This window comes from Arachis ipaensis, chromosome B5, assembly GCF_059453495.1.
Source record: "Arachis ipaensis isolate K30076 ecotype BB chromosome B5, ASM5945349v1, whole genome shotgun sequence".
Taxonomy (NCBI): Eukaryota; Viridiplantae; Streptophyta; class Magnoliopsida; order Fabales; family Fabaceae; genus Arachis; species Arachis ipaensis.
The window spans coordinates 26,034,021-26,050,301 of NC_142440.1; the positions used below are offsets into that span (position 1 = coordinate 26,034,021).

The 16,281-nt window shown below is 37.5% G+C and overlaps 1 non-coding gene across 1 annotated transcript; it reads left to right on the top strand.

Annotated features, from left to right (window-relative positions):
- Positions 1 to 2,631: 2,631 nt before the first annotated feature.
- LOC148563656 (small nucleolar RNA R71) lies at positions 2,632 to 2,739 on the top strand. The gene has a single exon (XR_015884851.1). It is a non-coding gene; the product is annotated as a small nucleolar RNA R71 (small nucleolar RNA).
- The last annotated feature ends 13,542 nt before the right edge of the window (positions 2,740 to 16,281 follow it).

The following is a 16,281-nucleotide window of genomic DNA, read 5'->3' on the forward strand; positions in this document are numbered from 1 at the left end:
TAGATCTTCTCTGATTTCATGAAGGATGATGGAGTGCTCTTGATGTTCCACCCTTAGTTGCTTCCAATAATTGTGTGGAAGAAAATGTATCCCCTGAGGTAACTCAGGGATCTCTTGATTTGCAGTCAAATGTTCTACCACTGAGCTATAGACCCTTGATGGAAGCTTTTGTCTTCCCTTTCCTCTTTCTAGAGGCTTCTCTGGCCTTAGGTGCCATCAATGGTTATGGAAAAAACAAAAAAGCTATGCTTTTTACCACACCAAACTTAGAATGTTGCTCGCCCTCGAGCAAAAGAAGAAAGAATAGAAGAATAAGAAGAAGATATGGAGGAGATGGAGGGAGATGTGTATTCGGCCATATGGGTGGGATTGGGTGGGAAAGAGATGTTAGGGAAGAGTGTTTATTGGGAATAGAGGATGATTGAGAAGAGAGAAGAGGGTGAGTGGAGGTAGGTGGGGATCCTGTGGGGTCCACAGATCCTGAGGTGATCCTGTGAGGTCCACAGATCTTGAGGTGTCAAGGCATTTACATCCCTGCACCAATTTAGGCATGCAAAATGCCCTTGCACACAACTCTGGGCGTTCAGCGCCAGGTTGGTGCCCATTTTGGGCGTTCAACGCCCCTTTGCTGCCATTTCTGGCGTTGAACGCCAGAACCATGCTTGTTCTGGGCGTTCAGCGCCAGGATGCTCCCATTCTGGGCGTTCAGCGCCAGAACTATGCTCTGTTCTGGCGTTTGAACGCCATACAGATGCTCCTCCAGGGTGTGATTTTTCTTCTGCTGTTTTTGATTCCGTTTTTGAATTTTTTTTTTGTTTATTTTGTGACTCCACATGATCATGAACCTAAGAAAACATGAAAAATAAGAATTAGATACACATTGGGTTACCTCCCAACAAGCGCTTCTTTAATGTCAATAGCTTGACAGTGGGCTCTCATGGAGCCTCACAGATGTGCAGAGCTTTGTTGAAACTCTTCAACACCAAACTTAGAGTTTGGATATGGGAGTTCAACACCAAACTTAGAGTTTGGTTGTGGCCTCCCAACACCAAACTTAGAGTTTGACTGTGGGGGCTCTGGTTGACTCTGCTTGGAGAGAAGCTTTTTCTGCTTCCTCTCCATGGTTGCAGAGGGAGATCCTTGAGTTTTAAACACAAGGGAGTCCTCATTCCATTGAAGGACTATTTCACCTCTGTCAACATCAATCACAGCTCTTGCTGTGGCCAGGAAAGGTCTTCCTAGGATGATGGATTCATCCTCTTTCTTTCCAGTATCCAGGACTATGAAATCAGCAGGGATGTAAAGGCCCTCAACTTTTACCAATACATCTTCTACGTGTCCATAAGCCTGTCTTCTTGAGCTGTCTGCCATCTCTAGTGAGATTTTAGCAGCTTGCACCCCATAGATTCCCAGTTTCTCTATTACAGAGAGGGGCATGAGGTTTATTCCTGAACCAAGGTCACACAGAGCCTTAAAGGTCATGGTGCCTATGGTACAAGGTATTATGAACTTTCCAGGATCCTGTCTCTTCTGAGGCAATGTCAGTTGATCCAGATCACTTAGTTCATTGATGAACAAGGGAGGTTCAACTTCCCAAGCATCAATGCCAAATAATTTGGCATTCAGCTTCATGATTGCACCAAGAAACTTGGCAGTTTGCTCTTCAGTGACATCCTCATTCTCTTCAGAAGAGGAATACACATCAGAGCTCATGAAGGGCATAAGGAGGTTCAATGGGATCTCTATAGTCTCTAGATGAGCCCCAGAGTCCTTTGATTCCCCAGAGGGAAGCTCCTTATTGATCACTGGACGTCCCAGGAGGTCTTCTTCCTTGGGATTCACGTTCTCTCCTTTCCTCACAGGTTCGGCCATGGCACTTATGTCAATGGCCTTGCACTCTCCTTTTGGGTTCTCTTCTGTATTGCTTGGGAGAGTACTAGGAGGGATTTCAGTGATCCTTTTACTCAGCTGGCCCACTTGTGCTTCCAAATTTCTAATGGAAGACCTTGTTTCATTCATGAAACTTACAGTGGCCTTAGATAGATCAGAGACTAGATTTGCTAAATTAGAAGCATTTTGTTCAGAGTTCTCTGTCTGTTGCTGAGTTGATGATGGAAAAGGCTTGCTATTGCTAAACCTGTTTCTTCCACCATTATTAAAGCCTTGTTGGGGCTTTTGATCCTTCCATGAGAAATTTGGATGATTTCTCCATGTTGAGTTATAGGTGTTTCCATAAGGTTCACCTAAATAATTTACCTCTGCTATTGCAGGGTTCTCAGGATCATAGGCTTCTTCTTCAGAAGATGCCTCTTGAGTACTGTTGGATGCAGCTTGCATTCCATGCAGACTCTGAGAAATCATATTGACTTGCTGAGTCAATATTTCATTCTGAGCTAATATGGCATTCAGAGTATCAACTTCAAGAACTCCCTTCTTCATAGGCGTCCCATTATTCACAGGATTCCTTTCAGAAGTGTACATGAACTGGTTATTAGCAACCATGTCAATGAGTTCTTGAGCTTCTGCAGGCGTTTTCTTTAGGTGAATGGATCCACCTGCAGAAGTGTCCAGTGACATCTTTGATAGCTCAGATAAACCATCATAGAATATATCCAGGATGGTCCATTCTGAAAGCATGTCAGAAGGACACTTTTTGGTCAACTGTTTGTATCTTTCCCAAGCTTCATAGAGGGATTCACCTTCTTTCTGTCTGAAGGTTTGAACATCCGCTCTAAGCTTGCTCAGCTTTTGAGGAGGAAAGTACTTGGCTAAGAAAGCCGTGACCAGCTTATCCCAAGAGTTCAGGCTGTCTTTAGGTTGAGAATCCAACCATAATCTAGCTCTGTCTCTTACAGCAAAAGGGAAAAGCATGAGCCTGTAGACTTCAGGATCTATTCCATTAGTCTTAACAGTATCACATATCTGCAAGAATTTAGTTAAGAACTGAAAAGGATCTTCAGATGGAAGTCCATGAAACTTGCAGTTCTGCTGCATCAGAGAAACTAATTGAGGTTTCAGCTCAAAGTTGTTTGCTCCAATGGCAGGAATGGAGATGCTTCTTCCATGTAAATTGGAATTAGGTGCAGTAAAGTCACCAAGCATCCTCCTTTCATTATTATTATTTTCGGCTGCCATCTCCTTTGCCTGTTCGAAAATTTCTGAAAGGTTATCTCTGGATTGTTGTATTTTAGCTTCTCTTAATTTTCTCTTCAGAGTCCTTTCAGGTTCTGGATCTGCTTCCACAAGAATGTTCTTATCCTTGCTCCTGCTCATATGACAAGAAAGAATGGACAGAAAAATGATAATAATAATAGAGATCCTTTATACCACAGTATAGGGATCCCTTTGTAAGTAGAAGAAGAGGGGGAGATAAAGGATGTGATGTAAAGGAAGAAACACAACTGTGAGAATTGGAATGTGAGATGAGATGTTAGGATATGAATGAATAAATAGAATAGGATGAGAGAGAGGGAGGGGGGGATTTTCGAAAATTATTTTTGAAGAAGAGTTAGTGATTTTTGAAAATAGTTTTTGAAAAAGGTTAGTATTTTTTTTTTCGAAAATTTTTTTGAAATAAAAAAAATAAAATTAATTAGTTAATTAAAAAGAAATTTTTGAAAAAAGGGGGAGGTAATTTCGAAAATTAGAATTAGTTAGGTAGTTTTGAAAAAGTTAAGGAACAAACAAAAAGTTAGTTAGTTAGTTGAAACAAATTTTGAAAAGATAAGAAGTTAGGAAGTTAGAAAAGATATTTTGAAAAGATATTTTTGAAAAAGATAAGATAAGAAGATATTTTTTGAAAAGATATGATTGAAATTAGTTTTGAAAAAGATTTGATTTTTAAAATCACAATTTAATGACTTGATTCATAAGAAATCACAAGATATGATTCTAGAACTTAAAATTTGAATCTTTCTTAACAAGCAAGTAACAAACTTCAAATTTTTGAATCAAAACATTAATTGTTTATGTTATTTTCGAAAATTTGATTAAAAATAAGAAAAATATTTTTGAAAAATATTTTTTTTGAAATTTTCGAAAATAACTAAGAATTTTGAAAAAGATTTGATTTTTGAAAAAGATTTTGAAAAAGATAAGATTTTCAAATTGAAAATTTGATTTGACTTATGAGAAACAATTTGATTTTAAAAATTTTTGAAAAAGTCAACTCAAATTTTCGAATTTGATGAGAGAAAAAGGGAAAGATATTTTTTTTTTGATTTTTGAATTTTTATGATGCAAGAGAAAAACACTAAAAGGATGCAATGCATGAAATTTTTAGATAAAAACAATGAATGCATGCATGAATGCTATGAATGTCAAGATGAACACCAAGAACACTATGAAGAACATGATGAACATCAAAAACATATTTTTGAAAAATTTTTAATGCAAAGAAAACATGTAAGACACCAAACTTAGAATCCTTTAATGCTTACGCACTAAGAATTCAAGAATGCATATGATAAACATGAAAAGACACAAAACAAAAATTCATCAAGATCAAACAAGAAGACTTACAAAGAACAACTTGAAGATCATGAAGAACACTATGAATGCATGATATTTTCGAAAAAATGCAAGATGCATATGCAAGTGACACCAAACTTATAATGTGACTCAAGATTTAAACAAGAAACATGAAATATTTTTTTATTTTTATGATTTTATGATTTTTTTGGATTTTTAACTTATATTTTTCGAAAATTATTTAAAAAAAAAGAAAAATAAGGATTCAAAATTTTTAATATGAATTCCAGGAATCTTATGCTCTAAAGCTCCAATCAAAGGGTCAGGCATGGCTTAATAGCCAGCCAAGCTTTAGTATGTAACTCAGACATGACACGCCTGACATTCCTTGCATTCAACAGCCAATTGGCTAAGAAAGACAAAGAAGCTCTTCTCTTGAGTATAAGGATTGAGACATGGCTTTACAGCCAGCCAGGCTCCAACATGCTTCATGAAACACTAGAATTCATTCTTAAAAATTCTGAAGCCATAGAATAATTTATTTTTGAAAACATTTTTATTTATATTTTTTTTTCGAAAATATTTGGGAAAAAGGAAGCAATGAATTCATAGTCCTCAATCAAAATCCTGGGAGTTAGACATGGCTTAATAGCCAGCCAAGCTAAAACAAGTTATCTGAAACACTAGAATTCATTCTTAAAAATTTTGAAGAAAAATATAATTTTGAAAACAAATTTTTTTTTTTCGAAAACAAAGAAGAAAATTTTGAAAAATTTTTGAAAAATTTTTGAAAAGAAAATAAAAAGAAAATTACCTAATCTGAGCAACAAGATGAACCGTCAGTTGTCCAAACTCAAACAATCCCCGGCAACGGCGCCAAAAACTTGGTGCACGAAATTGTGATCCATGTTATTTGTACTTGTGTGAGAGTAACAATATATAATTGTATTGAATCCTCATTATGGCTCTATGTGTGGACACAACTTCGTTCAACTAACCAGCAAGTGTACTGGGTCGTCCAAGTAATAAACCTTACGTGAGTAAGGGTCGAATCCACAGAGATTGTTGGTATGAAGCAAGCTATGGTCACCTTGTAAATCTCAGTCAGGCGGATTTAAACATGATACTTGATTAGATTAAAATAAACAATAAAAGGGGTAGAGATACTTATGTAGATTCATTGGCAGGAATTTCAGATAAGCGAATGGAGATGCTTTTTGTTCCTCTGAACCTCTGCTTTCCTGCCATCTTCATCCAATCAGTCTTACTCCTTTCCATGGCTGGCTGTATGCAAGGGCATCACCGTTGTCAGTGGCTACATCCCCTCCTCTCAGTGAATCATATGCTCACGCACCCTGTCACGGCACGGCTATTCATCTGTCGGTTCTCGATCATGCGGGAATAGGATTCACCCTCCTTTTGCGTCTGTCACTAACGCCCAGCACTCGCGAGTTTGAAGCTCGTCACAGTCATTCAATCATTGAATCCTACTCAGAATACCACAGACAAGGTTTAGACCTTCCGGATTCTCTTGAATGCCGCCATCATTCTAGCTTACGCCACGAAGATTCTGGTTAGGAGATCTAAGAGATGTTCCTTCTAGCTTAATTCATGTAGAACAGAAGTGTTTGTCAGACACGCGTTCATAGGGGAGATAGTGATGAGCGTCACACATAATCATCACCTTCATCACGTTCTTGAGTGCGAATGGATATCTTAGAAGCGAAATAAGAAGAATTGAATAGAAAACAGTAGTACTTTGCATTAATCTTTGAGGAACAGCAGAGCTCCACACCTTAATCTATGGAGTGTAGAAACTCTACCGTTAAAAATACATAAGTGAATGTGGAGGCATGGCCGAGAGGGCAGCCCCTCTGATCTAAGAACCAGGCGTCCAAAGATGCCTAATACAATAGTAAAAGGTCCTATTTATAATAAACTAGTCACTAGGGTTTACATGAGTAAGTAATTGATGCATAAATCCACTTCCGGGGCCCACATGGTGTGTGTTTGGGCTGAGCTTAAGTGTTGCACGTGCAGAGGCCATTTGTGGAGTTGGATGCCAGTTTCTGTGCCAGTTTGGGCGTTCAACTCTGGTTTTGGATCCTTTTCTGGCGCTGGACGCCAGATTTGGGCAGAAGGCTGGCGTTGAACGCCAGTTTACGTCATCAATTCTTGGCCAAAGTATGGACTATTATATATTTCTGGAAAGCCCTGGATGTCTACTTTCCAACGCAATTGGAAGCGCGCCATTTCGAGTTCTGTAGCTCCAGAAAATCCACTTTGAGTGCAGGGAGGTCAGAATCCAACAGCATCAGCAGTCCTTCTTCAACCTCTGAATCTGATTTCTGCTCAAGTCCCTCAATTTCAGCCAGAAAATACCTGAAATCACAGAAAAACACACAAACTCATAGTAAAGTCCAGAAATGTGAATTTAACACAAGATCTATTAAAAACATCCCTAAAAGTAACTAGATCCTACTAAAAACATACTAAAAACAATGTCAAAAAGCGTATAAATTATCCGCTCATCACGTAGCCGCAAACGGTGCGGCGATCGGAGCTCTATAGCTCAAGATATGAGCTTAGGAAGTTGAAGATGAATAGTACTTCTTCTTCCTCTTCCTTCTTTTCTTTGTTTCTGAGTGTGCGTGTTTAATTTGTGTTGTTGTGCTGCATGGGTTCATTAAATGAACCTTTATATATGTTGGGCTTGGGCCCAACTTGGGCCTGGTCCAACCCGTTAGCGTTTTTAGCCCGTTTGGCCCAACTTCGGGCCAAACTTTTAAAATTAACGCCCAGTTTTTGACTTCTATTATTTTTCTAAGGTTTTTTACTGTTTTCACTTTTTCTCGCGCAGTACCGGGCAGACTTGAACCGGTTCAACCGGTTTGACTGCCAGTTCGTGGTTTTTTGCGGTTAGCACATTTTCTGACTCAGAAAGACCTACTGAGTCTAAAAATCACATTTAAATCCTCAAATTCTCACTCTAACTTTTCGGAACCTAATTTGGGCAATATTAATTACCTAATTAGGCCGTTAATTATTCGCGGTTCTTACAATTTCCACCATCTGCGAGTAGTAAACCACCTAGATCCCCCCATATATTTTTAATTGGAAAACAGCACACACGTGGGCGGTAAATAACCACGATCCCCACCATCTGCGGGCGGTAAATCACCACGATCCCCATAGACATTGTGACAGTAGACAAGCGATACACCACCACGATCCTTGCCAGGTCAAAATTCACATTCAAAACCACATCTTTCTTAAAATCTTGACTGGAGTAAGTGGGACTAAGCCAAAACCCTTGCGTACTGCCCAGATGTTTCAAATATTAAAATCTCTCTTTTAAGAACAATTCAGATCCATTTCTTTTTATAAAACTTCTTTTCACCAAAACACAAGTCTTAAATCAACCTCATAATAAATCATCTTTTCATAATAAAACCAAAATTAAATATTATTATTCTTAAACCAAAGTTTCTTTTAAATAACACTTCAAACAAAGTCTCAAAGTTTTATAAAAATTTCGGCAGCGTCTCCTCTAAAACTCGGACTATGCCACCCTTACAGGTCCCATCAAAATCATTTCTCAATCTCTTTTTCAATCATTTCCAGTAAATCAACCAAAATCAACTCCAATCTTCTCAAATCATTCTAACATAATTCAGAAACCAAAATCAAGAAACCAGTCCAACAATAACCAACTCAACAAAACTAAACCAATAAATCAAAATAATCAGCATCCTCAATAATTCAATAATTTGATAAGATAAATAATCACATCCATCCAAAACAGTTTAGTTTAATCATAAAACTCACGTAATCATAAAATCCATTTCTCCTATTATTACCGACCTATAATAATTCTTAAGAATAGAAGGAGTTTAAGAAAACGCCCCTACCTCGAGTAGTCGAACCATAACCAAATACGTCAAAGCCCTTTTTTCCTCACGGCCCGACACAACCACAGCTTCGGACCATTTCCAAGGGAACAACAGTGACCTCAAACATGACATACAAGCACCGATACTCAATCCTTTGTCAAATAGTGTCGCAAAACCTCAGCCACAACCAACTCATATGCACTTTTCAAACACCATATATTAGAAACTGTAATTTTTAAAATAAATCTCTTACCTTACTTTTGATATAATTAGTAGGAATTGGACTCAATGAAATAGTGAAACAGTGGCAGTGGGTGTTAGGCAGAATGGATTGCAGGCAGGGAAAGGTTAGCTCATACTTCGATGACAGCAGCTCTAGCGGACAGAAAGGCACCAAGAATAGCCATAAAACAGAAGGCAGAACAAAGCAGCACAGAGCAAGAGCAGCAGCAGTTGCGGGTTCTTACCAGGCAAAACGGTGCTGGCACTAGTCTCTCTCTTTCCGTGATGAGCTCCAGCCAGCTCCAGCAATGACGGCAGCGGCTCCAGAAGCTTCGACAGGGCACGACAGAGGTAGCAATGGAGTAAAACAGCGACAAAATCCACCCTCCATCCATTCTCACTCATCGATCGCTCTCTCCTCTCCGTCTCGGGATCGATGACGATGACAGTTTTGCGAAGGATCTTCGGCAACGAGGCACGACGTCGCATGATGTAGCTCCTTCTCCAGTGCCCCTTCTTCCGTCGGTCTCTCTTTCTCCCTTCGTGAGCTCGTCTCTCTCATGTGCGTATTTCTCCCTCGATGACAGTTCGACGGTGATAGTGTCCCTGACAGTAGCAGTGGCATGCGGCGATGGTGGCGCGACGATGGCCAATGGCGGCACGGTACCCTCCCTCTCTCGGATCTCTTCTCCGTGCTCTCCCTTTCCTCTTCCCCAATCGGTTCTTCCCACTCCTCTCTTCCCTTTCTTTCTTTTCTTTCTTTCTGTTTGCTGAGGTGTATGAGAAAGGGGATGGCGGTGGAGATTAGGGTTTTGTGTGAAATTGGGAATTTTGGGTAGTTTAAAAATTTTAATAAAATTAGGGTAATAGAGTAATTGTAAATTAATTTTAATCCAATAATATTATCTATAAAAATACTATTTAATTGTTAATTTACAAATAAATACTCTAATTCAATAACTAGAGATAATTAAATTAATTTCTTTTAGATCTTAAGATAAAATTCAAAATCTATTTATTCAAATTAAAGCAGATAAAACTCTCTTTATTTTCCAATAACTAAAGTTTTAAATCAATAAGAAGAAAGTACTCAATTAATATAAAAATCTCTAAAAATACATTTTTGAATAAATAAAATAAATAATTTATTATTTAATTTTTAAAATCTAAGGTCTTACAGACAAAGCCACATGCATTCTAGCAACTGGCAATCATTCCAAAGCTTGACGCCATATTATGCGAATAGTTGAAGAAACAGGTTTCAACATAAAGTAGGCATCCCCACATCTTAACATGGTTCTGATTCTATCAGAGCAGAAACTCCTCCTCCTCAGATAATCTCTTAGGATGGTTCTGGTTCCGTTGGAGCAGACGCTTTCACTACTAATGTTATTATTTTATCATTTTATTCTCATATCCTTCCTAACATATCTTTTTGTCCCTCATTAAGTTAAAAACCATTTTTATATTTATTTTATGTCCAAAATTACTATTTTACCCCTAAGTGCTCTAGTTTTTCTGTTTAACCTTATTTAGCGTCAAAATTTTACAAGATTGATCCTAATATTTTTCTATGATCTAATTATCCCTAATATTTGTATTAAATACCAATTTTACCCCTAGGAACCTAAAATACCATTTTATCCTTTATTAATTTATTTACTTGTTTTAGTTATCACTTTTTACTATTTTACTCCTAACTTTTACTACATCTTTTATTTAGGCCCAAAAATTTATTTTAATTATAATTTTGATCCAAATAATTTATATAATTACTATTTTACTCCTAAAGGTATTATATTCAAAATTTTAATTATATCTTGCTTAAATTATATTTTTAACCCTCTTTTTACTCAAAAATGACCATTCTTACCTACTTATTCCATAGGATTAAAACTATTTTTTCTAAATTCTTTTAATCCTTGAGCACGTTTCTTTTCAGGTTTTTAGAAGTTGGAATTTTCAAAAATACAGTTTTATATTTTTATCCACTTTTAGTGACTTTTAAGGCTTGAAACTTAAATCCCAAGTGCTTCCATATTTTTCTCTGTTATCACACAAAATTCAGAGGCAAATTCATATTATACATATTTAGCAAGTCAAAATAGAGGTAACTTACAAAATTTTCAGATTTATAAAACAAGCACAAATTCACCACAAAGTGGCTCATATGAACACAAAAAATAAGTACAGACATATTCTATCTAATCCTAACCCTTACCTCTTGTTTAATTTATTTACTAGACCTCTCAAACACTAGCAATAATCTTACAAAGGCTGTAACACGTTTGGATATGGTGTAGTTTTTGTTTGCCCAAAACATCGCAAAAAGTGTTTGAATTTGATCACTCTGAGCTTGAATTTTGTATAGCTCCTTAGGTGTGCTCCATATGGGATTTAAGAGAGATTTTCTATACATGGAAGAGAGTAGAAATTCACTGCTGAAAAAACTGAAAATAATAGAGAAGGAACAAAAGCTCACCTTGCTAAATTTTTCGTAAAAATGCGAGAATTAGTGAAAACAAGCAAGGAATTGTGTTTGTATGACTTGGATTCTTGAAAAATACATGAAGAACAATAGAAGAGCTGCTAGAATCAAGATTGAAACATAGAGAGAAGGTGTAGTACTTTTCTCCTTTTCTCTCTCAAGAATTCAGTCAAAAAGGTGATAAAGATGCATAAGTGTTTGTAAACTTTGTGAGCAAGGTTTCTTTAAATACAAATTCAGAGTCTTGGCTGAATTTTTTATGGTAAAAGAGACTGTAAATTTCGTGGTCAAGGTCTAAGGATTAATGAAGAAGGGGTGTGAAAATGAGAAAGCTTGGTCAGCGCTTGTGTGTCGAGCTCCACAGTTAACCATAATTAGTTACTCGGGGTTAAAAATACAACAAAGAAGGGTGAGAGGCTGAGATAATCTCGGTCCAGAGGCTGAAAAGGAGAGGAGAGTTACTTAGATAGCAAGTAAGAGGATTCAGGGTCTCTAGGAGTCGTTTGCAGAATACTAGTCAAAAATTCGGTTCGGGGTAACTTTTACTGCGTGGTAAGATAATTAACAGTTAAGATTTATTCTTAATTAAAGAAATAAATTATGAATAAATAGATAATATTAATCTTGGGGTATAATTACTAAGATAGAAATTATTGTTACCACTGATTACCAGTTTTTCAGCTACTAATTTCTTCTCGGCACATGCAAAACCGCCACTAAAAATAAATTTCCGGCTCAAAAAGTCTCTATCGAGAAAAATAAACCAATAGCAATCAAGTCTTCACTTTTTACTAGTCAAATTTAACTTAAAGGAATTAATTACCCTCATAAAGTCAAGTTTGACTTATTAATTACCTTTTTTTTCTAATTTATTTTTGTTTTTTTTACCATTAAACTTGCCTCACTAACTCTTGTTAAGCCATAGTTCGACATTTTGTGGAATAAGTTACAAAATAGTCCGAAAAGTCAGTTTACCAAAAACTGTGTTCTTACATGGAACATGCTTGCTTGTCCTAGTCTCTTATGCCAAATTTATTTTTCAAAATCAAATGAAGAAAGACATTTTGCTTTTTGATTCTTTAGTTCATCTAGTGTTAAATCATAAACATTGTCACACCTTTTGGCTATGAATAAAATAGAATTAGAGATTTCATCAATCACCTTGGATTCAGTTTTTTTAAAGTTTACCATATAACTAGTGTCACATAATTGACTTATGCTAATGAGGTTATGTGTTAATCCTTCAACAAGAAATACCTTGCCAATGCAAGATGAGAAATTCTTACTCACTTTTCCAAAGGCTATGACTTTTTCTTTACCATCATCTCCAAAAGTCACAAATCTACCATCATATCCACTTAATTTGATGAATAATGTGGAGTTTTTGATCATATACCTTGAACATTCGCTATCAAGATACCATATGTCTTTGATCCTCTTGGATGCAAGGTAAACCTGCAAAGTTTTCAAGAAGCTTTAGGTATCCAAACTAACTTGAATCCTTTGATGTTAATTCGTCTTTGTTATCCAAGAGCATTAAAATGACAAACAATATTATAAACATGATTACCAATTTCTGTAACACCCTAAATACCCTAAGCCTTACCTCATGCTGTAAGGCAAAGGTTAATCAGAGGTCACGACAATTCTAAGGCTTATACATTAATATATAGAGAGGGAAATAATAATTCTAAAAGCCCGATGAAGAAATAAACTCAAAAACAGAGTTCCAAAAGCGCAAAATATTCACTCGAAACTAAAAACATAAGGTACAAGGTATAGATATAACATAATAGAACATATATAGAAAAAAGAGTATAATAGTCATAAGGTACTAGCCTCAGCCCATGGAGTTTAGGCCAACAAGTCATATACAGACATACAGAATTTTGAAAGTAAAACAACTTATACCATATCTCTCTCAAAGTAAGCCTCTAAGGCAAATATAAATACAAAAGTGAGAGAACTAATTCAAAATAGCCAAAAGACTCCAAAACATGATAAAGGTCCTCCGCTTTGTCACCATCAAGTAACTCACCGAGGTGGGTTATGCCCTGCAACTGAAAAATAACAACAAAGTATGAAATGAGAATCGGAGATTCTCATTATAGTAACAGTACCCAGTAATATAAGATGTAAGACCCCAAGATGCCAGAGGCAATCCTAGAGCTTCATACCAAACAGATATGCAAGCTTAGCAAAATAAATAACTTAAACCATAAACAATAAACAAGGGTATCTAAATTTAGGGGATTCCGAACTAAAAGTAGTCACCACTGTCCCACAGCCTTCACCAACCTACCCTCCGTGCAATCCTATCGCCACCGCCTACCTAACCTCCTCAGCACCAGACGATCATAGATAATGCAAGCAAGTAATACACAGTTAATATTCATATACTTTCTAATCATTCTAAAACCAACCAACATATAATTTCATCAATTCCGTCCACCAAATCCCACTTATAAGACTCCACTGTCACTAATTAACAACCCAAAACATCACTTCACCATCCTCAACAATTATTAACACCAACAACTAATACAAATCCTCATCAACATCAATATCAAACAACATCATCTTCAACCAACTCAATAATTATAAATCCAAACACTAATTAAACCACATTTTCACCATTCCAAACCATTCAAATTCATTGTTCTCCCATTTATCATTACCAAAACTCATAGTCCTACCTCCAAAGCAATTTCACCACACATAATAAACATACACATATTTAATCAACCAATACATATAATTTCAACGTATCTTAGGACCACTAGCCTAAGTGTCCATAAATATTATATATTACATAGAGAAAGCCGAAATCATACCTTGGTCGATCTCCAATATGCACAACACACCAAAGCTTGGATTCCACAAGCTTCCAAAAAGCCAAGACAACTCCAACAAGCACTAAAGCTCAAACTAACATCATATATATATATATATCAAAATCAAAACCTAATATTCACAATATAACAAACTACAAGGGTTTATGATAAACCTCACCTTATCCACAGAAATTGGGTATGAAATCCAACAATTCTTCATTAATGGTTAGTACCTAAACAACCAAAACACAAAAATCCACTCAACTCAAGCCTTGAATTTTGAATTTCTTAGGGAAGATGAAAGGAGAGGAAATGTCAAAGTCTTACCTACACAAGTTAGATAGAACTAACAGGCTCGACAAGCGCTTCGCGTAGCCACCAACGGCATGCGAATCGGAGCACTATAGCTCGAGTTATGGCCACCGGAAGAGGGGGACGAATAGTGACACTCTCCCTTTTCTCTCTTCTCACTTGCAGCTGGTGTGTGTGGTGTTTGGACATGAATGAGGCTGAATGACCTTCATTTAAGTATATATATATAAGTTGGGTTTGGGCCCAACTTAGGCCCGGTCCAGTTCGTTAGCATTTTTGTCCCGTTTGGCCCATCTTTGGGCCAAACCTTTAAAATTAGCGCCCGATTTTCAATTCTAAATTATTTTTGTCCTTTCAAAAAAAATTTTAATTTTCAAAATCTTATTTTTCTTAAAACACGATACCGGACAGACTAGAGCTAACACTGCCGACTTAAGCACCGATACAGATTTTTACATGAATCTTTCGCCAAAGATATATTTTCCAACTCAGAAAAATTCATTGAATTCAAATTTCACCTTTATATTTTTAAATTAAAATTTCTAGATTTTGAATATACTTCGGTCACTTAAAATTTATTATTTTATTAAAATGATTATGCCGGCTTACATCCTCCCATCCTAATAAAATTTTCGCCCTCGAAAATTCGAATCGCGTGATATATCTTCCTCGAAGCATTCTACTGTCAACGTTGTCAACCCAAACAAATCGCCAAAGCATCTCGTCCACCGTCATCTTACCGTGTCGATGTTCCATCTCGTCTTCCGCTGCGTCACTCTGATTATCGTCATTAACAACCCAGATTACTCAGCCACATCCATCAAAAGCCTTCTTCTCCATTGGTCCCTCTAAAGAATCTCTAAGTTCGACCAAACTTATGACAACCTTCCATAAGATAAAACTAAGCCAACTAGGTCCTAGTAACATATCATAACAACTTTATATGCTTATCTCTCATTAGCGGATCTGACTCCGTCGCCTCCCTTGCATGCATAGTGAACACTCGACCTGGTTGCTGACTCCTACCCACATATCGGTTCCTCCCACGGCGGCAATACTTGGATATATGTCCAAGACGCCCACAAGTATAACATAGACGACCTTCTCTTATCTGGTGGAACTGAGTATTGTTGTCCTTCTGAAGTTTCCTTGACCATGAAGATGCTGAGGAGTGTGTCCATCTCTCTTAAAGTTCTATCCCTTGGTCCAAGGTAATCGCCACGAGATCGGTTGTTAGTATAACCACAATTTCCTCTCGCCTCAGTTACCTTTTTGGCACAGTCTTCCACAACCCTTACCTTGTTCCCAAGCTCAGAAAAGATTCGAATCTCCAAAGGAGCCACAGCAGTCATAATGTTATTCTCCAAGCCTCCTTAATATTTAACGCACTTCAAACTCTCATAGGACTCCGGGGCACCTTGACACACCCTACAGAACCTACAGAGTTCTTCGAACCTACTAGTGTATTCGGCCATAGACAACGAGCCTTGCTTCAGCTGCATAAGCTCTAACTCCTTTGCTTCTCTCATCGACTCCGGGAAAAACTTCCTATAGAATGCCCTTTGAAACACATCCCAAGAAATCTCTGCATTCGGAAGTCGCAGCAACTGGCACTCTCCTTGCCACCAATGTTGCGCCTCTCCTAACAGTTGATAGGCCGCAAACTCCACGTATTGGTTACCCGGGACATGTTGAGCCTGTAGTGCGCGCTCCATAGCTCGGAACCGATTGTCCGGTTCAGTTGAGTTGGTAGAACCTCTAAAAGTCGGTGGGTAAACTTTTAAAAACGAAGCCAAAGTCATTGGAGCACCTCCCAAGTCATTACCTTCTCCGTCTCCATTGCCATTTCCATCCCCATTTCTGTTTCTGTTTCCTCCCGGTTGCCCCAATCTCTGTATAACTTGCAAAGTTGCAGCAGCATTCGCCTCCATGGTGTTAGCCAGGTTGGCCATTGCTGCCATAAACTCGGCATGGTTATCGGCCAGTTGGTTATTCTCAGTTTCTCCCCGTGTACGCGTACGACCTCGTCCGTGAGTAGCCATGAGGGTTCCTATCTACACCA